Source organism: Mauremys mutica, chromosome 1 (assembly GCF_020497125.1).
Source record: "Mauremys mutica isolate MM-2020 ecotype Southern chromosome 1, ASM2049712v1, whole genome shotgun sequence".
Lineage (NCBI taxonomy): Eukaryota > Metazoa > Chordata > Testudines > Geoemydidae > Mauremys > Mauremys mutica.
In genome coordinates, this window is record NC_059072.1 from 53,337,351 (window position 1) to 53,358,788 (window position 21,438).

Below are 21,438 nucleotides of genomic sequence, written 5' to 3' on the forward strand. Positions count from 1 at the left end.
GCATGGTAAAGTACTTTTGCTGAGGACCTGATGGCAGAAGCTTTAACCAAGTTGTGTATTGATTTTAATTTTTACTGCTATGAGAGTTATGAGTGCTCTTTTCACCATGCTTTAGGAAAATATACAAGAATAAACAAATTCTGCCTTGATTTACACCGCTGAAGTGGCTCAGGAGGCAATGCCCAATAGTAATACTACTAATAGTTTTTAGGACAGTTCAGAGTGTAGCACTTCATATTTATTATACATTTCTTAGCATGAACAGCATGTTTCACCCTCCCCTAATTGTCATTAATGGGGTTAGCATTATTATTCTGTTAATATCACACTTTATAAAGGGCTAAGAATTATACTGGAAGTTTGCATAGTAACAATTTCAGGATCAAATGATGACTTTATAACATTTGTTTGAGAAAACCACGTTAGAACATAATTACAAATTTCCAATCACGACATTTTCTACCACTATTAACATAATGCCACTTCAGGACATAGCCAAACAAGGTACTCCCACATTATCAATAGCTTAATCAATTTGACTTCAAATTTTCCTGGGTTGGTAGAGTTATTAACCTAAGCAACTAAACTAGCACATATGCTAATATGTTACTGCTTACTTTAGTGGAGGGGAAATAATGATATATTAGCAGTGCCTGATGACTGGAACAAATTTTCAATGTATTTTAATGGACAGAGAAAGAGGAGGCTGCAGAGATAGACTGACAGTATTAGACAAAAACACAAAACAGGGAAATGGCAGATGACATATGCACCGATACACTATTTATCATGTATGCTTTGTGGAACATCTTAAATGCATTGGCAATGCTGAAAAGCAGAAGGAATATTGTAGCAAGGGGTTATCAGACTGAATGTTTTTAATATAACAAATAAGAAGTGTATGTTATTTCTCCTATAACTCCTACCTGGAGAATAGGATCAGTTGTGTTCATCCACAGCGTACTAAAAACACTGGATGACTATTACTAACCTTAAGGCATCTGGGTCTGTTAGGAGAGGCTCACTGATCATTTCAAAGCACAAAGCCAGAAGGCAGTCAGCTCTTGAATGAGTGAGCAAGTGGTGAGGCTGGAGGACAGCGCATATAAAACCTTCTCCTCTTATTGCTCCACCCAAGGACTAGCCACAGTAGAAACTTTTGCATTTCCCAGATTACAAGAGCTTCTCAGGACTATACCTAGATGTCTCCAGATGGCAGAAAGGAAAGGAGAAAGATTGCCTTACTACGATAAGTTTCTTTTAGTTCAGGGTTAAATAAACTAACCTATGCACTCTCAGCCTTAACAGGAAAGGGAAAAATGTTGAGATGCTTACTGTCTGCAGTGGGATGGAGGCTTCCACTTGGAGTCCCGCTGCAGGGAGTGTTTGGTCACTAAAGGGAAGTTGTGGCTACTAATGGCTGGCTTTATAAGGAAAGTGCTGCAGCACAGCATCACCTCTGGTGCAGTAGGTTCTTGAGAAAAGGAGCTAGGGACGTCAAGTGCTATGGAAACTTGACCCCGGAGTCAGGACTGAGGGAAATAGTCTGCTTGTGGCTAGACTAAATTAGCTAGCCTGCCAAAACTTGGCTCTGTTGATTTGTATCTTAGCATCACAAGCTTATCCTTAAAAACATGCTGTGCAATTCTGGTAAATTATCTTTTGGTTAATTTTGGCTTTTGTTCCTGTTGTAAAAACTAGGAAATTTTAATTACCAAGTCTGGCTCTTGCAAAGATTGTTCTGAGAGTTTAACATACATACAATCATACAATTGTCTGAAATTTCCTCCCAGTTATTTGACCCACACTGAACTCACAAGATCATCTGGTACTTGCCTGCTCAGACAACTACAATTAACCTGAGTTTGAGAAGATACCCAATTCCTCACAGACTCTAATATAGTTTTTTTTATTTATTTACTGGACACTAAAGTGAAGAAATGTGACATTAGTGAGGAAGTATTTCCAACAGGTTAATATACTGAGTACATTGGCCTGAAGAAATGTATTGACTTTTGAATCCATAATTCAGGGGGAGGTGACGGTCAGTTTCTGCCTCTTGGCAGAAATAAGTGAATAAGACACTGAGGTGAAAAATCAGCCTGTGGTGGAATTTCTACAAGAGTGACACATAACATGACACTGTGATAGAGAAACAAATAAACAAAACATCAAGGAAATAAATAAAGGAAACTAGATGGTTGTTTAGTTTAGGGATTTTGCTCATGTAGGGATTTTCATTTAGCCATTTTGTCATGGGCTTTTTCACTAGACACAAAATTTCAGCACTTTACCAAGAGAAAAATGAATTAAATCATCACTTTCTGATCTACAAGTGGTAAAATAATGAATAGTATTGAGAAGGTAAATCAGAAATGTCTGTTCTCTCTGTCTCCTAGCACATTTAATGAAACTGAGAGGTCACAAATTCAAAATTGATGAAAGGAAATACTTTTTAATACAATATATAATTAGACTGTGGAAATCATCGCCACAGGAAGTCATTGAGGCCAGAAACTTAGCAAGATTCAAAGAGAGATTGCATGTTACTATAGATAACAAGAATATCCATTTTTATAGTTAATGCTGGATTTTAAAAAAAAGCATTGGAGGGGTGATAAAACCTCATGTGTCAGGATTTAAGCCAATCTCTAGCTATTGGAGATAAAGAGGAGAACTTCATGAGGGACAGACTGGGGGTTCTTTCACCTTCCTCTGAAACATTTGGTGCTGGCCAGTGTTGGAGACAAGATAGTGGACTAACTGGACCACAGATCTGATATAGTATGGGAATTCCTGTCAACCAGATACTTACATGTTTACCTTTCTCATATAAAAATGTATTGAAAAATAGTCTGTAAGCAAGTGTAATGCACACCCTGCCTCACCAAAGAGGTACACATTTTTTAAGGTCACTCACAACACTCCTGGGTAAGGCTGTAAATAACAGCACTACCACAAACTGAATCTCAGGACAAGGTTTGTTCTCAGATCTGGCTGCTCCCAGGGCTCTCTTTGGAGGACCTCTGTCCCAGATCAGAGAACCATTGCCTCTACCTTTATTTCCAGGGAGAAGTTATCAAACTCCACCTGCCACAATGAGGTAGCAGGAATAGCCCTGCCACCCTACTACAGAACATCTATAACTACAGCTTGAATTTAGATATTGTTAGTGTACGATCAAAGATTTTATTACTGTCTGAGTCACCAAGTGCCTAGCTTCCACCCACAGCCATTCATCCTTAAGTGCAAGGATAATCAATGTTTTTCCTGAATCACAGGTGAACAATCAGATGATAACCATTGTTATATTTGTCTAAGGCAGCAACATTAATATTAGACACAATTAAATTTAAACAGTACAATTCACAATCATTTTCTGAACAGAACACTGTTTGTATCCAATATTTTGTATGAAGGATAAAGAACAATATATCGATGGGGGGTGAGAAAAATGCCAAAAAAAGCTACACTCCAATAGAGTTCATCAGTGGAGCCCTTGATGAATCATTGTCATTTTAGAAACTGCATTGATATCTTAACAATTTTCAAAATGATCCTGGGAAAAAAACGTGTGTATTCGATTGTACACTTCATTCCACATAATCCAACTGTGTGAAAAGGATTAAAGAAAGAAAAGAGGTTAATAAACCAGAGAATAATTAGTATGAAGAGATGGAGATTAAACATCTCTCACACCAATGCAGTTATTTTTGCTCATTGATATTATTCGACGGACCAGTTTATCCATTATCTTTTTGCTCTACCAAGCAGGGGCTCTCCTTAGTGTATGTCCTGTATAAGGTGAAATGTGTTATTGTGACATATATGATAAATAATAATTTCATTTGGCATGATGACGTGTTTCAGTGCAACAACTCTAAAACTCAAGGCTTTTCAAACATCCCTCACAACGTCCATGCTCCTGTGCAGGCAGCTGTTCTTGATACAGTGCATACCTCTTTCTTCACCTGTTGGATAAATACGAGCAGCATTAGTTTGATTTAATAATGGTGTTAAAAAGTCTGAACTTCATTTGAGTGCTCTAAATGCTGTACTGATTCTGTTTCATGAATGCTATTCTTGCTTGGTTCAACTGCTGCTTTATATTCTTTAAAGCAGAACTGCCTCCTGTTGTGGAAACCACGTATACAAGGTAACAAGATCTTTCAACTTCCTCTAAGGTTACATCGTGTGTGTCATTAGGAACAGTAGCGCAGAATTCCTCATTAGAGCAGTAAACATACAATATATCAGTCTCCCTCATGCTGATCTTTCACCTGCACTGTTTACTGCTACAAAGATGTTTTACCGGTATTTTTGCCTGTAGCTCATCTTTGCATCACAACAAGAAGAACTCTAAATCTGCAAAGTTAAGGATGGCCCCACTTCACTAGATCCTTCCAATAACTCCTTCTGCTTCTCTGAAGGGCAATGTTGTCTAGTGAACAGTGCACCAAACTGGTTGTCGAGAAACCTGAGTTCTAGGCATAGCTCTGTTATAGATTCACTGTGTGACCTGGGGCAAGTCATCTAACCACTCTATGCCTCTGTCTATAAAACATGAAGATAATAATAGGCATCTTTTTTAAAGTGCTTTTTAAAGCTTCAGATCAGAAGAACAATATAAGTAAAATAATATTATTAGTATTTTCAAACTAATCAGGATATTATCCAGGGGAACAGAAAGCTAGATACGATACCTCTCTGCCAGCAGACAGACTGTAGCAAGCCAGACTGAACATAGGTTACTGTAGATGACAAAAACATGCCATTTCCTATACAAATGCTTAACAACTTCTATCATCACTATGATTCATGTTCCATAGTTATTTTATAAGTGGACACTATCAATCCTTCTTAAAGTCTACAAAAAGGATAAAACGAGCTGTTCTGATTCTCTTCAGAGATATTCCGTTGTCTAAAAAACTGCTCAATACAACTGCAATGTTGTTGGAAATCTGCCTACTCTCTAGCAAGTTAGCATGTGCCTTGTATTGGAATAGGATCTTGTTGATGACACTCTTTATATCCCTCAGAACTATATGTGGCTGGGGAATAATTGAAACCTGCATGCAACATAAGATGAAGAGTGTCACTATATTGTATTAGCTCTGCACACTTCTTCTGCCTGGACACAAGTGCTTGCTCAAATGTGAGAAGCACGGAACAGATCTGACAATCCTCCAAATATGGACGTGGCTCCATAGGGTCCAAACGTCACTTACATCCAAGGTAGATAAAATCCTGATTTTTTCAAAAGCTTGTTCTGTCAAGTTAAAGGATTTGACTCTATAAGTAAGTAAAGTAAGTTCTATTTTATTACACACAAAAAACCTAACAAACATTATTCAGGTTGCAAAGTCAAGCACTCAAAAGTTAGAAAATATCAGAATTAAGGTTGTCTATGCCGCTCTAATTTCTTCACACACATCATTTGAGTATGCATTATGATAAAGCCTTTAATTGCATGGTCACACACTGTTTTTTTTTTTTCCGGAGGACCTCTTCCGCATTCAGTGCACAGAATGGATGGTGATCAATGTATCAGCAGCTATTCTATATTTCATTGTCCCCTGATTGTTCAGTGTGTGGCCGTAAGCTTTATTTATTGCACACTATTCAAACACTGCTCTGGAGACCGAATTATTAATTTCCCCAGGGGCCTTTCTACGGCATTGATCACTATAGTACATGAGTGCTTCACAAACATGAATTAATTTATATTTGCAACATCCCTGTGAGGCAAGGTGCTATTATTATTCCCATTTTACAGATAGGAACATAAGAACTTCAGAATGGCCATACTGGGTCAGACCAAAGGTCCATCCAGCCCAGTATCCTGTCTACCGACAGTGGCCAATGCCAGGTGCCAGAGGGAGTGAACCTAACAGGTAAAGATCAAGTGATCTCTCGTCTGTCATCCATCTCCACCCTCTGACAAACAGAGGCTAGGGACATAAAGACAAACACAAGAAACAAGCACAAAGACAATGCCAAAATGTTCTTTCATTTCGAGTGCAAAATTTGAGATGCCTATGGTCCAATGGTGGCATACGAGCCGATTTTTAATGGCACGCCGAGGTCCCGGACGCCGGCACCGCTCAGCCCACTGCCAGCCTGGGGGAAGGGAACCCTAGGCCAGTAGCGGGCTGAGTGGAACCAGCGGCTGAGACCCTGGCTGGCAGGAGCCGGCGGATGGAACTCCAGACCAGCAGAGGGCTGAGCCACTCAGCCCATTGCCACTCTGGGGTCCCGGCCACTGGCCCCGCTCAGCTCGCCGCTGGTCTGGGGTTCCAGCGGCCAGGACCTGGCTGGCAAGGGGCCGGCAGCTGGAACCTAGAAGTCAAAGTAAGGTGGAGCATTCATACTCGGAGCCGGCCGATGCTGGGGCGCTCCGCTGCAGCTGGAGGCATGGCGCGTGGCGTGCTCCCAGCTGTGGTCCTGCTGGCTGCTGGAACTCTCTGGCAGGCTGGTGCTGGTGGCCCCATGCACTGGACTAAGCAGCAGGCAGTCAGGCAAGTGAAAGGGGCCAGCGGGAGGCGCGGTGGATGTGTCCGCGTCCCAGCCTGTCCTGCTGCCCCTCTCTCGCCACTATGGCTGGATACCAGGGCACTACAGGCACATGCCGTCCCTGTAGCATGCACAGCTGTGGCCCCTCAGGGGGAAGGGGAAGGGAGCAGCAGGCCAGGGGGTCTTCTGCTGCCACCCCCCATTTGCCTGCAGATGCAGTGCCCCCACACAGCTGGCCCACAGCTCCCTTGGCAGGAACAGGAACAGCATGGGGCAGGGACCCATCCACCATCCAGGTAACCCAGCCACAACCGGGACTGTCCCAGGCCAGCCCCGAGCCCTGGCCCCCCCAGGGCTTCCCCTCTACACACACATCCCAACCCCCTGCCCTGAGCCCCTCATGCCACCCAACCCTGACTCCTGCACCCCCCCATGCTCCCAGCCCTGACTCTTGCATCATCCACCCCATCCCCTGCCCTGAGTGCTCCCCACATCCACACATCCCCTGCACCTGAGCTCCTCCCCCTGAGGGAGTTTTCAATATGACAGTACCTGTAAGAAGTTTAAGTTACTTTCACCCCTGCTGGAACCCCAGACCAGCAGCGGACTGAGCGGCTCATCCTGCTGCTGGTCTGGGGTTCCGGCCACCGGCCCCGCTCAGCCCACTGCCAGACTGGGGTACTGGCAGCCAGCCCAGGGCTCTGCTCCTGGCCTCGACCCAGTGCTCTTCAGTCACCCCCTGCTGTAGGCCACATTGAAAAACTCAGCAAGGAAAAGCTAGGGCGAGGATCACACTAAACTGATAATATCTGCATTTTAAATGAAGCTTCTTAAATATTTTAAAAACCTTTTTTACTTTAAATACAACAATAGTTTATTTATATAATATAGATTTATAGAGACCTTCTAAAAACGTTAAAATGTATTACCGGAACGCGAATCCTTAAATTACAGGGAACTTGGCACACCCCTTCTGAAAGGTTGCCTACCCCTGATCTAATGTCTACAAGCAGGTGGTCCTCATCATGCTAGATGCTGTACAAACATATAATAAATGATAGTCACTTCTCCAATGAGCTTAACATCTAAAAGAGATAGAAAAACTAGGTATGATGGCAGGTAGAGATTAAATGCTGATGACTGAGGGAGAATAGGAGGTGGTGTTGAAGCTGTGGGGTGGATGTGAGGATGGGCAATTTACTGGGAAGAAGTTAAACAGCTGCATAATTGCCTGGAAATCAAGCTGTGTCAAATGAGTTTCTGCAATAGAAAGAGATGCTTCATATAACGGAAAGCTCTTTAAACATGCATTAGTGCCACCAGGCTCAAATAGAGATACATAACAGCATAATACCCTTTTCATATACAGATGTCCATTCCAGGATTCACTTCCAAATAAATGTCAGTCAAGAGACAGTGGCTGTATAGGGTTTTCAAAAATGTGTAAATGTTAAAGGGGTAACAGCTTCAGAGAGAAAGGACTAAAAGTAAAGGCTTGAGGCTAATTCTACCCTCAGATGTCTATAATGCCACCAATGTCAATGGAGATTCATACATTTAACTGAGGGCAGCCTTTGTCCTGGATGACCAAAAGGCTGCAGGACAGACTGTAACTTTAAGTCTTGGGCTATGCCATAGTGTAGTACATGTAAAAAGATGCAGGAGAGAAGGCTCAGACTTGGATTTCACATAGAATTATTTGGAATTGCCTTCGTGTAGGTAAACCAGACACCTGTGAGTGATAGGTTTGTTTGGAGTGTGGAAGGAGACCCCACCCATTTACGATCTCATTGAAACCAATAAGAGAAGAACTGGGCCCCAAAACTACATGGCAAAAATCATAAATGACCTATTTACTTTCTTACAGCCACTGCGTAAGATTTCAAGGAGATTGAACTATGTGAAGCAGTTGAACCACCAGTAATGAGATGTTATTGAGCTAAAAGGAGACAAAGAAACATTACATGATAAAATTTAAAAGGAGGGGGAGTTAACTAACTTATTATTCAGAAACAATTTGATTAATTTTCTTCAAACTTTGCAGAAGTTTCCATACTCTTTTGCCTTCAACATGCATATCATAATTTGTGGCCAAGCCAATTTTCCAAACTAAAATTATAGGAGGGCTAAACGTACAGCTTTCTAACTATAGTTTGCAATTTTAACCTGAGACAAGGCTACGTCTCTCCATAATATCAAAAGGAAACAACTGTAGACCAGTAGCATCTATGCAACTTTATGTCATGCTTATGTTTGACACTGACCTTTCATTGAAGACTTAGATAACTTCATGTGCTTTGAGTACATTGCATGTCAATCTATTTCCTGATTCAGCATGCCATGTTTCACAAAAGAGGTGATTTTAGCCACTATGATGATCATCATATTAACTCATCTTGCATTTCTTACTGTTGTTAATGTTTATATGTTTGTATTATATTCCTTTAGAGGATAAATTTCAATCACAAACTTTCAAAAATGCTATTTGTCTTGAGTAACTTGAGTTAGCACAAACTTTGGCTGATTTGTTGTACTTTCCCTATGTATTGATTAGGTTAGGAATTAACAGGTAATAATCAGTGCAATCTAAGGCCCCAATCTTGCAATGCATTCTACACAGGCATACCCTGCCCCCACATGGAGCACTATTGACCACCCATGCAAAATACATTGCAGAATTGGAGACCAGTCCTTGTTATAGCAAGTCCATAACTGAATAATATGTATATAGTACTTATGAAATTGGACTTATGGGCCTTATTCTTATTTACACTAAAGACACTTGTAGTGAGGTGCCCTGGGTCCCAGCGGCGCCTGAGAGGGCCGAGCCAGAACGGACGCCACAGTGGGAGGAGCCACGCTGCCTGTTCCCACCCCCTGGAAGTCAAGGGGTGGGACAGGAAGTATAAAGGCCTGGCCCCAGTGCTCAGTTGACTGCTGGCCGCCGGAGAGGACAGACGCTAGTGCTCTAGCTCCCGCTGGGCTGAGCCTGCCCCGGGCTCGCCACCTGGAGGAGGACTGGCCGAGCCTGCCCCGGGCTCGCCGCCCAGAGGAGCTGCCTGAGCTTCCCCTCGTTCAGTATCCTGAGGAGCAGCCCGGCATACCCAGCGCCCAGTACCCTGAGGAGCCCATGGTGTGGGACACTGCGGAAGACGCCAGGGATACCCAGGTACCAATGGAGGGGGAGAGTGGAAGTGGCCTGGGGGTAGCTGACCCTAGTCCGGCTGCAGCAGACCCCGAGCCAATGTCAGTGTGTTGCAACCAGGATCCCCACTGACACAGCAGCTGACTGACTGCTGCTGTTAGGGCCCTGGGCTGGGACGCAGTGGAGTGGGTGGGCCTGCATCCCCCCTAATACCCCACTCACGGGTGGCAGTCTCCCCCTCACACCAACGCTCAGGCGTAGGAGCCTGGACTTACCTCAGTGTCTGCTCAGCCCCTGCCTGAGCCCTGAACTGCTTGCTGCCCCGCCCTGCTCAAGGGCCTGGGCTTATGTTTGTTTGCTCAGCCCCTGCCTGAGGGTCTGGACCGTGACCTACTGGCTGTCGGTAGTGAGGCGCCCTGGATCCCAGCAGCGCCTGAGAGGGCCGAGCCCCAACACCGGACGTCCACACGACTAAAGAGAAAGTAAGTTATATTTACATACATTTTAAGAGCAATGTTACACAGAGTTAGTGTATCTGAGTATAAGGCCCATCATCTATTAATATTTCAGTGAAGAAAGTAAATGATTGCAATAAATACCATCTTCTACATAGTGATGCAAAGTAACTTGAAACAATGTTCTGATGAATATGCATGTAACAAACCTCACTGTTATATTACTTCTTCCTGAAGGAAATAATCAATCTCATGAAATAATGTTTTTAATCATTACATGCTTTTGGAGCCTGTGTTTCTTCAGCTATGTCATTTCTAAATCAACAGATATGATATTCTGCTCTGCTGCCAAATCACGTTTTTATGTGAACTGTGATTGCTCAAAGGACTTTTACTCCCTATCAGAAAAAAGTGGCTTGGCCAGTGTAGATTAATAGTGAAGCTTTTATTTATTTAACTCTCAGAATGGCTTAGTTTCATTCTGAAATCTAAATCTAGCACCTTAGATCTCCTTTTCTAACAATCAAGCCAAAATTAGGCTAAAAGTGTTGTGGTTCACTGCTTAAGTGAAGCACTGGGTTTCCATTCCAACTGAGCATTAACTTATAATTAAATCCCACAAGGAGAATGATAGATAATATCTAAAAATTAATGGTCTAATAACTAAGAAATATAGGGTATAAAACAAACCTTAGTTAAGCAAATTGCTTAACTGATTACCTATACCACCTTTCTTAAGGTTCTTGGAATTTTGATTTAATTAAAGAAAAGGGACTTGAGTTAAATTTAATTTTATAAAATTTTATTAACCATCCTTAACAACAGCTACTAATACTAGAGGACCAATCTGATGGTGACCCATACTTCTGCTGAAATATCCAACCAAAACAAGGTGTCCTCTCTCATCTTCCAGTCATGGAACAAGGCATCACCTATGAGTTCTTGCAACTGGGGCTGGAATTTTCCAGTTTCCTTGTGCAAAACATCTTGTCATTCCAGCTTATGTAAGACAGGTTAGGACATAGCTGTTAGTAAAACCATCTTGGGGCATATATTGAACAACAGCTGGCTTACCCTAGAGGATATAAGAAGGTACAAATATTATTGTACTGTGATTTTGGTAACAAACTAGAAAATTGGTTAATACAATAACCATCCAAGTTGTCAGAATCAAACACCACCACCACAATAGAAAATAATACTTATACTCAATCACTATCCTGGGAAGGTTACTTTGTATAGATTTTTTACTAAGAATCCCTCAGGACAGGGCCATATTTGTGCTAGTTGGTTATCAACTGACCAGTGTTGATAACACAACACAGGAAAAACAATCCCAAAGCTAAAGCATAAGACAATTTGGTCAATTGCTTACCCATGAGTTCACCAAGATTTCCCTACCAGTGCATCCACAGTTAATCCTTTAAATTACACTCCTAACTTTCTAAAATAAACCCCTATATTTATGACAAACTCTATAGACCAAGTGCAATTCTAGAGGCTTGCACTTTTGATAGCATTTTATGTCTCTATAAACCTAAAACTTGAAAGGGAATTTGAAACCATTAACTACAATGGAAAAGTACAATGTTTCACAGTCTTAGTTAACAACAGTAACTTGTTCAGTTGCAAAGCTACTTTATAACAATCTTGATTGGAACCTGGTACAAAACCAGGACAACACCCTGTAAACACATCTTTAAAACACATACACAGTCATGTACACTTCCTTTCTAATTAGGTACCCAGTTTCAGAAAGTGGTCAATTGACTGATTTGGGTCAGGAGAAAGTCTGTGTGCTATCAGCAGATCTTTGCTCAGCCATCAGCTTTCAGCTCAGTTACTGTTCCCAGAAGGAGTTGACACTGTAAATGTAGGTGGAGCGAAGAACAGACATGACTAAAATCTTTTCTTGGAGCACTAGCAGGCAACCTGAATTGCTGGAAAGCAAAAAGAGATGATTAAAAGTGCCTATCCAAGCGAGGTATCCAAGGTAGGAGTACTCCCTGGTGGCTGGCCCCGGGATCTCAGTCTTCTCCCTTCCAGGTGACTTTGGTTTTCGGGAAGTGATATACTGAGGGAGACAAGCCATTTAATCCTATTTCTGATTGGCAGTACAGCTTAGTTCTTCTTCTTGGAGATGCTGGCGTGGACCAATCTGATGGTGACCCATACTTCTGCTGAAATATCCAACCAAAACAAGGTGTCCTCTCTCATCTTCCAGTCATGGAACAAGGCATCACCTATGAGTTCTTGCAACTGGGGCTGGAATTTTCCAGTTTCCTTGTGCAAAACATCTTGTCATTCCAGCTTATGTAAGACAGGTTAGGACAGGGGTCCCCAACCTTTTTAGGTCCAGGGACCGGTTTCGTTTGCTGGACCCTCCGCAGGCGTGCCTGCGGGAGGTCCAGCTGAGCCGCGGGACGAGCGCTCCCTCCGCAGTCGTGCCTGCGGGAGGTCCGCTGCTCTCGGGGCTCAACTGGAGCTTCCGCAGGCACGCCTGCGGGAGGTCCACCGGCTCCAGTGGAGCTTCCGCAGGCGTGCCTGCGGAAGCTCCAGCTGAGCCCCGGGAGCAGCGGACCTCCCGCAGGCACGACTGCGGAGGGAGCGCTCGTCCCGCGGCTCAGCTGGACCTCCCGCAGGCATGCCTGCGGAAGCTCCACTGTGTCGGTTCGCGGCCCGGTTTCTAAGAGGGCCGCGGACCAGTACCGGGCCGCGGACCGGGGGTTGGGGACCCCTGGGTTAGGACATAGCTGTTAGTAAAACCATCTTGGGGCATATATTGAACAACAGCTGGCTTGCCCTGGTCAGCAACTGATCTTCACAAGTTGCTTTTCATTGCGCCCCCCCCCCCATGTGGTGTATCCCTTAACCAGCTTTGCATGCTATGCTTGCTAAGGTTGCGGTTTCTCCATCAACACTTTGCTAGCTGAGTTTAAAGTCCATGTTGTTTATACAATGTCCTTCCACATTCTCTGATGCTCTTAAAATGCACTATAACCATCCATTATACAATACAATGTCACTTCAACAACTGTAGTTCTCCAACAGGCCATAACAGCTGTATAAATCTTCCATTTCTGTACTCCTTGTTTTAACAACAATGGTGGGATTTTTGTATGTATGGCTGAGCTGTGTCAGTGCATTATTGATCAAACAGCTTCATTTCTGATTATTCCACTCTGCGATCTGATTATTCTACTCTGTGTCCTTGTGCCATACCATTTGGTTTCAGTCCCTTTATTTACTGCCTATTTCAGGATAGATGCATTTCACTAACTTGATAGCATAAACATGCTTGATGGCAATTACTAGCCTTATTTATTCACTTTATAACTAAAATAAAATAAATCAATATGACTGCAACCCCCTTCTTTCCCTAACAGGTTTGCCTGTGATGTAAACGCTGTCATTAAAATTTACAATATTTTGCCCAAAGCTGTCACTTATAGTCAATTTTCCCCTTTACTACACAACTTTATTACACAGCCATTGATTCAGTCTGGTTCCTTATTTTTCCCCACTACTATATCTAGCAACCTAATATAGTATCTTAATATTTGATATTTATATTTTAATTCGTTCATTTGGAGACAGGAGAAAAGGGGGAATCTCTTTAGCTGTACCAACAGTATATTCTTGTGAAAGGCTACAGAAACCCTCAGGATACGTCTACACTTCAAGTGGCATAGGTACCACAATCCAGCTATTCCACTGTAGCACTATAGCATAGACGCTTGCTGCAGCGATAGAAGGGGTTTTTCCGTTGTTGTAGTAAATCCAATCCCTCATTTGGCAGTAGCTTAGTCCACAGAATAATTCTCTGGTTAAACTACTGATGTCTAAACTGAGACTTAGGTCAATTTACATATATGTGAAACATTCAGGGGTTGTGAAACATTCACAGCCCTGACTGCTGTAGCTAGGTTGACCTACGTTTCAGGTATAGACCAGGCCTGAGTTTCCTCAAACTATACGGACAATCTGAAGAAACCTTGCCATTAGACTATGGGGTCTTTTTTGTTTGTTTATTTTGTTGTTTAAATTCTCCCAGCTCTATGTCCTATCTTTTCTAAAAGGCCTTTATGCCTGGGGAATTCTTAGTCATAATTCATAATTTTAGGGGTTTAGTCTTTCATAAGCACTCACTCTTTCTTTTTCAGTCCTGATGAAAGGTTTGAAGTTATTTTTCTTTTGTTGGTTTGAGGTATGCTGAGATCCTAGGAATAGGCTAGTGTAAGTCTTCACATCCTTTTACATCAACAAAGGGATTATGGACATCAATGTAGGGCCAATATTATTTCATTTTTCCACGGGCTTCTTTTATATGAGTGAAAGAGCAGGTTAGATCATGATTCAACAGGTTAAAAAAAATCAATGTGATGGGGAGGTCAGACAAGGTTAGAAAAATCAAATATTAGCATACAGAATTACATTCTTGAGCTGCTAGCAGAAGGTGTGATTGCATATCAGTAATATGTTCAATATGTAGTTCATTTTTAAAAGCCACCATTTTGCTATATTTCCTATAGTAACATGAGACATCTATAATCTATCTAAAGCTGTATGGTAACTTTAAGAAAATGTTACTTATTGTTCACAGCACATATGTGCCCATAAGTGCGCGCACACACACACACACACGTCAGTTAGAGTCTTGATTCTGCCAACTCTTAAACAACTGCATAATTTCATTTGTCAGAATAGCCCCATTACAGAGCTAGGCCTAAAAGTCTTATCCAAAGCCTGCTGAAGTCAGTGAGAGTATTTCAATTGCATCAGGCCCCAAATATGGAAGCTTTTTCAATATTGAGTGCATTAAACAGGGCGTTGGAGATCTAGGGTTCCTCCACACAGGAATAAAAAACCCACAGCTGGCCCAGGTCAGCTGACTTGGGTTGGGGTCTGGGCTGAAAAATTGCTGTATAGAATTTTGGGTTCAGGCTACAGCCCAAGCTCTGGGACCCTCCCCCTCCTCACAGAGTCCCAGAGCTTGGGTTCCAGCCCAAACCCAAATGTCTACATAGCAATTTCTCAGCAGAGTCCAAAAAATCCTGTGAGCCCAAGTCAGTTGACCCTGGCCAGCTGCAGCTTTTTTGTCCTTGTGTAGACATACCCCTAGGGGCCCTACTGTCCCACACATTGGTAGTTATTGGCATTCTGCAATAAAAAACAGAGCTATATGTGTGACAATGAGGTATGTCTGTGTCACTATGAACTCCATTTCACATTATGTGCTGAACATTATTGAAATGCATTCCAGAGAGCCACAGACCCCAGGAAAGGTGTTTAAACCTGCATTGAAAGACTACCTATAGAGAAGTCAAGACTACCATCTAGAGCCATTGATTCTGATTGGCTCTCAACTAGTGGCTCATTCCTATGGAACAAAAGACTTTCTACACAACCTCCCACTGGGGGCGAGGGGCAGGGGGACAAGCATGCCAATCAAGCTGTAGTGAGGAGCCGTGGCTTCCCTCAGACCTGGAGGAAACACCACAAGCCACCTGGTGGGTGGAGCCAGGAGGGCCATGCCCTGCATGCCGGAAGCAGAGGGGTGGGACAGCTCAGTTCAGAGGAAGCCACTGGAGGAGATAGACGTTTCTTCCCCACTGCTGGAGAGGAGCACCAAGGAGCACCGCTGTTGCCCAGGGACCAGCGTGAGCTTCCAGGGAGACCTGATGCTCTTGATGTGGAGGAACCACTACCAATATCCTTGGCAGTGTACCCCAGGGAGATTGAGGAGACCAACGAGATGACCCCACTCTGAGGCACGCCTACAAGCAGCTAGTCTGTGAGGATGCTGTCATGGTCAATGCACAGAGAGCCAACCAGTGGCCTCGATTCGAGCTTGTCCAGGATCAGCTCTACCGTGTTGACCTAGACCTGCAATCCCCAGTCCCAGCTACTGGTCCCTCGGTGACACTGGCGTGCTGTGCTACGACTAGCCCACGATGTCCGAGTAGCCAGCCACCTCATGCTAGAGAAGACACTGGCCCATGTCCTGTCCCATTTCTTCTGGCTGGGCATGTACCATGACACCAAGGACCACTGTGCCTCGTGCCCAGAATGCCAGCTAGCAGCCCCTGATGGGGCACCCAAGGCACCCCTGGTCCCCCGTCCCGCTGGTGAGAACCCTTTTGAAAGGGTAGCCGTGGACTTGGTGGGACCTCTGGCAAGGAGTGTAGCTGGATTCTGGTATATCCTAGTAATGCTGGACTATGCCACACGGTTTCCCGAGGCTGTCTCCCTAAGAAATGCCACTGCCCGTACTGTGGCAGCCCAGGAAGCCCAAGCACGAGGATACAATCGGGGTATGAGACAGCGGGTCTTCGAACCCAGGGATCGAGACCTGGTCCTGCTCCCTTCACCCGAGTCTAAGCTGCTGGCCCATTGGCAAGGGCCCTATAAGGTCATCCGCCAAACAGGTCCCATCAATTACGAGGTTTGCCAGCCAGACCAAAAAAGAAAATACCAGATCTATCGTGTGAATCTGCTAAAACCCTGGCGTGAGTGGGATGAATTATTTGTCACTCCCTACCCCCCAAACCAGAACTGGGCCTGCAAGCACCCATTGGAATGGAGCCTGAAAACACCCTGCTGGGTGATACCCTCTCGGCTGAACAGACTCACCGAAGGGATAAGATGAGAATGGGGAAGGTGTATCTCAAGACTTTTGTTATTTTACAAAGATCTTGAAATTCTTGAGAGAATGTAAGACTAAAATGACTGTGGTTAAGAGATTCTTTTGCTCAACCAATGTTCCTTGCTTTCCTTCCATGTTGTCCCTGAATGAATTAAACTAGAAGCCCAGAGAGGCCACAGAAAAAGGTTGAACTCTAAGGGAGCATGTGTAAGCTATGGGGTTGGGGGGGGGGGTCTTGAAGGTCTCAGTACTCATTTGGGGGTTGAAGATGGCTGGGCAGCAGTACCCAGCATCCCAAAGGAGCGTGTCAGAATAAAGGTCTGAGCCTGGGAATGTTCCCTAGAGCCCCAGAGCTAGAAACTGTGACTAGACTCTATCCAAACCCAGTTGACTTAGAAGCATATAGGACCCAGTGACTTGGTCTACTCACAACTGACTGGTAATCACACAGTGGGGTACAGGGCATGTTGTAATAGTGTGATCAAGAAAGTTCTATAGATTGACACTGTGCAAACAGAAGCTCTGCAGCACTTTCCCTTGCCATTGTGTAATGGATAGTTGGTTGTTCATATCAAGAAAAATATCTACTGATATTATTTTGCTATCTCAGATTAAATAGTTAACCTTGATTAGTTACCATTTTACTGAATTGTGAAGAGTTTACATGCTAAGATCTAAGTATTTTTAAACTTGTTTAGATAAGCAAGACTTTACTCTCTTTTTATGTGTAAAAATCAATATTAGTGACACTGAAAATAAACTGCCACAGGTTTCAGTGGCAAAGGGCTAATTCAATTAAGTATTTATCAAACTATAATTCTAACCCTTCAATATGTTACAATAGCAAAGTGAACAAATAAACATTATAAATCTAAATCTAAATCTCTCTCATATATATATATATATAGTAAAGCAAAGTAACAAAGGCCTCAATTTTGCAATAAGCTCTACACAGAACATTGCCAGCTCAGGGCTCTTCACCATTATCTATTTGAGACGTTAGTGTCTTGAATCAGTTGTCTGTTGATATTCAGCAAAGCACATAAGCATATGCTTAACTCTAAGCACCAGTTTATGTCCATTGAAGTCAGGGAGGCTTAAGTACACATCTAAAGTTAAGCACATAGTTAATTGCTTTGCTGAATTGGAGCCTGGGAGGCCCCTTGCAGGATCAGACTTTAATTATAATTGCACTAAACATACAGGCTTTGATACCCCTTCCTGAAGAAAGGATAATGATCCATAATGCTCTTTTAAGTGGAAGCAGTAAACATCCAGAGGAGTGTAGACTGGAATCAGGTGGCTGACTATCATGAATCTTTTCATTTTAGATGATCACACCTGCCATGGAGGTTGCAAACCTAAATATACTATAGGTAAAGAGGCTGTGTTGATCCTCATACTATATACAGACATCAATTTGTGCATCATTTTTCACTTTTATTACTCTTTGGGTTAACTTTCTTATTTGAGTTGTTCCACATTTGCTTTGATAAACTCAAAACATTGCCAGAATATATAAATGTATCACATCCAGCAATATTTTGTGAGTAATATATTACATGTATTATTTGTTTTTCTACAGCTTCATTCACAGGGGTTTAAATTCTATCATATTCTTTACATAGCAATAAAACCATTTCCATTGCAAACTTGTAACAGTAATGGATAGCAGCCTTCAGGGGATATGTTTCTAAGAAATTTATTTCACCTCATGATGTTCAGCCACCCAAGGAATGAATTTGTTTCCATGACAGATAAGGACTGCAAAGATCATTTTAAAATGGTCTTGGGGTACCGCACATCAGTATCAGAAAAAAGGAAAATGCAGAATGATAATATTTCTTTTGCTGTCATCAATCCTGCTAGTTTGTACTGTAGAATTGTGAACTGAATGATGATTCATTAACAGTCATTAAGAGACTTGCTAAATAGAGTTAGATAATCATTCAGTTCTGTGAAGTCCTGGGTGGCTTTTTATTTATTTAAGAAATTAATTGAACTTTTTCTTCAATCAATTTATATTTGAATGTCTGGAGATGAATCTCTGCAAAATACAATTTCAACATCAACAGTGTTCTTACTGGAAGCATTACAGATCAAAGTAAGATTAACAACCTGCACCCCCATCCTACAAAGACATAAATGCTTAACTTGGTAAACTATGGCTTCAGCTACACTTGAAGCCGGGGCTTGAATAGACATCCTCACACTAATTGACACTACTAGTGTAGCCATGCTAGCACAGGCAGTGATGAGCAGCGGGAGGGGCTAGCTGCCCCAAGTACAAGCCCACCCAGACCCTGGAGGTATGTACTTGGGGTGACTAGCCCATTTCCCTGCTTGTCTCTGCCCATGCTACCATGACTACCCCACAATTTTTAGTATGCTAGTTCAATAAGAGCTAGCGGTGGTATGTCTGCTTGAGCTGGGAATCAACCCTGCCTGCCCCCCCCAGCTCCAAGAGCATTCACGGTGGGAGCTCAGTACGTACCTGCCAGGACCCTCTGGGTATATACTCAGGCTGTTAGCATGAGCTGCCACCTGGGCTACCCTGGCTACACCCCTACTTTTAGCACGCTAACTGGATTGGAGCTAGCTCATATCTGTGTATCCATGCTGAGAAGCAGTGCAGATCTACTGTTTGAGTACTGTTTGAGTACCCATTGACTTCAGTGGGTCTGCTTCAAGGGCATAAAGTAAAGCATTGCTAGATCAGGGCCACAGATAGCTATTTAAAAATCACTCTGTACATAATGTATAATGTAAGCAGGTTTATCCTATCAACACAAATGCTAACAACTGAAGCTAATAACAATGATGTCACTGTTGATTGGGTAGCCTACATTAAGAGATTTGCAAGCAGATGTGCCTTTCATAACACTGCATGTGGGTTATTTCTGCCTTTCTGAGTTGGCTGTTGTGCCTCAAAGCTCATGTTGGCAGCCACATATTAACGGCTTTGTGATGCTGTATTGAATCATTGATTCTGCAAAGGGTGCAAGCTCCTTGACAATGAAAGAGGTATTGTGGTGTTGCTCTGTGGTTCGATTTGGTTTTCCCATTCATGGGCCAGAGAGAGAAAATTTAAAGAAAATAGTTTCTGCATTTTCCCCTGCCACTTTGAAAAATCCCTTGAAAGTAGAACAAACATGTAAAACCTGAAAAGGTAAAAGGTATTCCCTAACCCATGTTATTCTTAACATAAACATATTTCTAAATTCAGTGACGTGCAGACACGTACATGTTTTTACAGTCACAAATGATGATTTAAATTAATACAACTCTCAATTTTGGAGGAAACAAACTGCAAAGTCTTTTAGGCAGGCAGCTTGTTATGAACACTTGTCCCCAAGAGGAAAGGTCAAAATAAATTCTGTATCTTGCACCAAGTAATGTAGCCTATATAGCTGAGCATCACCTTTGTTTACAGCTCTGCAGGAGGGAGCCTAAACTCACAAACAGTTTGAGCACTGACTTCCAATAACCAAACAGCAGGTTTAACAGCTCTTTAGATGAGCTTGTTTCTGAATACTTCAGGAAACGTAAGAGTCAGCACAGCAGTTGCAATTAAAGTAACCTTGAACAACTCTAGGCTCAACCCACTGCCACCTAGGCAAGTGGAGTTCCATCACGGAGTTCGATGAGAGTAGGCATAAGCGCTGTATAAATTTAACTCTATGAAGTAATATAAGCAACTGCATTTTCTTTCCTGAGATCACTGCAGGTTCAACAGGTCTAGTCAAGCATCATTAAGGATTCTTAGTAGGTCTATAGCATTTCTAGTGTCACAGAAGTTAATAGACAAAGGATCAAATTCAGCCCTGTGTAAGTGGGTGTTACTCTGTCGGCTTTAAAGGAGCTGCATTTGTATATACTAGGAGTGAATTTGGGCCTATATCTCTAATGACTGTTTTTCACTTCCTAGAAAGTTTACTTTTCAATAGTTTTTTATAATCAGTGTGGATGTTTACATTGAAAATACCATGTGCATGGTTGCACATTAACATCACTGCTTTATGTTCAAATGTCTCCTTGTAGCTCATAATCTACCATGTTTTTCAAACATTGTTGAATTAGCCATACAACCCTCCTGTGACATAATATCCTCATTTTATAGGTTGGAAATAGCAGGAGAAGTGACTTCCCAAGGTCACACATGAAGTCTGTGGCAGATTTGAAAACAGAAGCCAAATCTCCTGCTTCCCAGTCTTGTTCTCCAGATTATGCCTCTTTTTTGTGCACCCCTTACACAACTTTTAAATTCATTTTAACTCATCTAACTCACTTACTTCAGCAAATTTGAGTTCATGCAGTCATAAGCTATGCCACTTCCTCCACTCAGCAGGTTTTGTTCCTATGTTGACCTTAAAGTAACCCCACATGCTGATCTTGTTCATGCTGCACACTATTCCTTAAGTAAATTTAGCAACACTTAGTCCCTAATATTCTGTTCTAATACATTTAGTTAGGATTTAAATTTCTTTAGGCTTTTATTTTATTTATTTTTTAAGTTTAATTAATAATTAAACTCATTAATAAAGTTTATTTAAGTGTCAGAAGCTTTTATATCATAGCTTATAAAGTTTTTTCAAGGAAATGTGTAAGACACATTAATTAGAGATCAGAGAACTCATCTGCATGCTGTCCCTGCCAGCAGGTATATGGGCTCTTGGTGA

At 42.5% G+C, this 21,438-nt stretch overlaps 2 long non-coding RNA genes across 2 annotated transcripts in view; one reads left to right on the forward strand and one right to left on the reverse strand.

Moving 5' to 3' along the window:
• Nucleotides 1-9,559: 9,559 nt before the first annotated feature.
• LOC123362021 lies at nt 9,560-21,156 on the forward strand. The gene is made up of 3 exons (XR_006576316.1): nt 9,560-9,682; nt 10,022-10,140; nt 20,880-21,156. It is a non-coding gene; the product is annotated as an uncharacterized LOC123362021 (long non-coding RNA).
• LOC123362020 overlaps nt 12,888-21,438 on the reverse strand; it is a 43,507-nt gene continuing 34,956 nt past the window's right edge. Inside the window, exon 5 of the long non-coding RNA XR_006576314.1 lies at nt 12,888-12,916. This is a non-coding gene — a long non-coding RNA (uncharacterized LOC123362020). The remainder of the gene's footprint in view (nt 12,917-21,438) is intronic.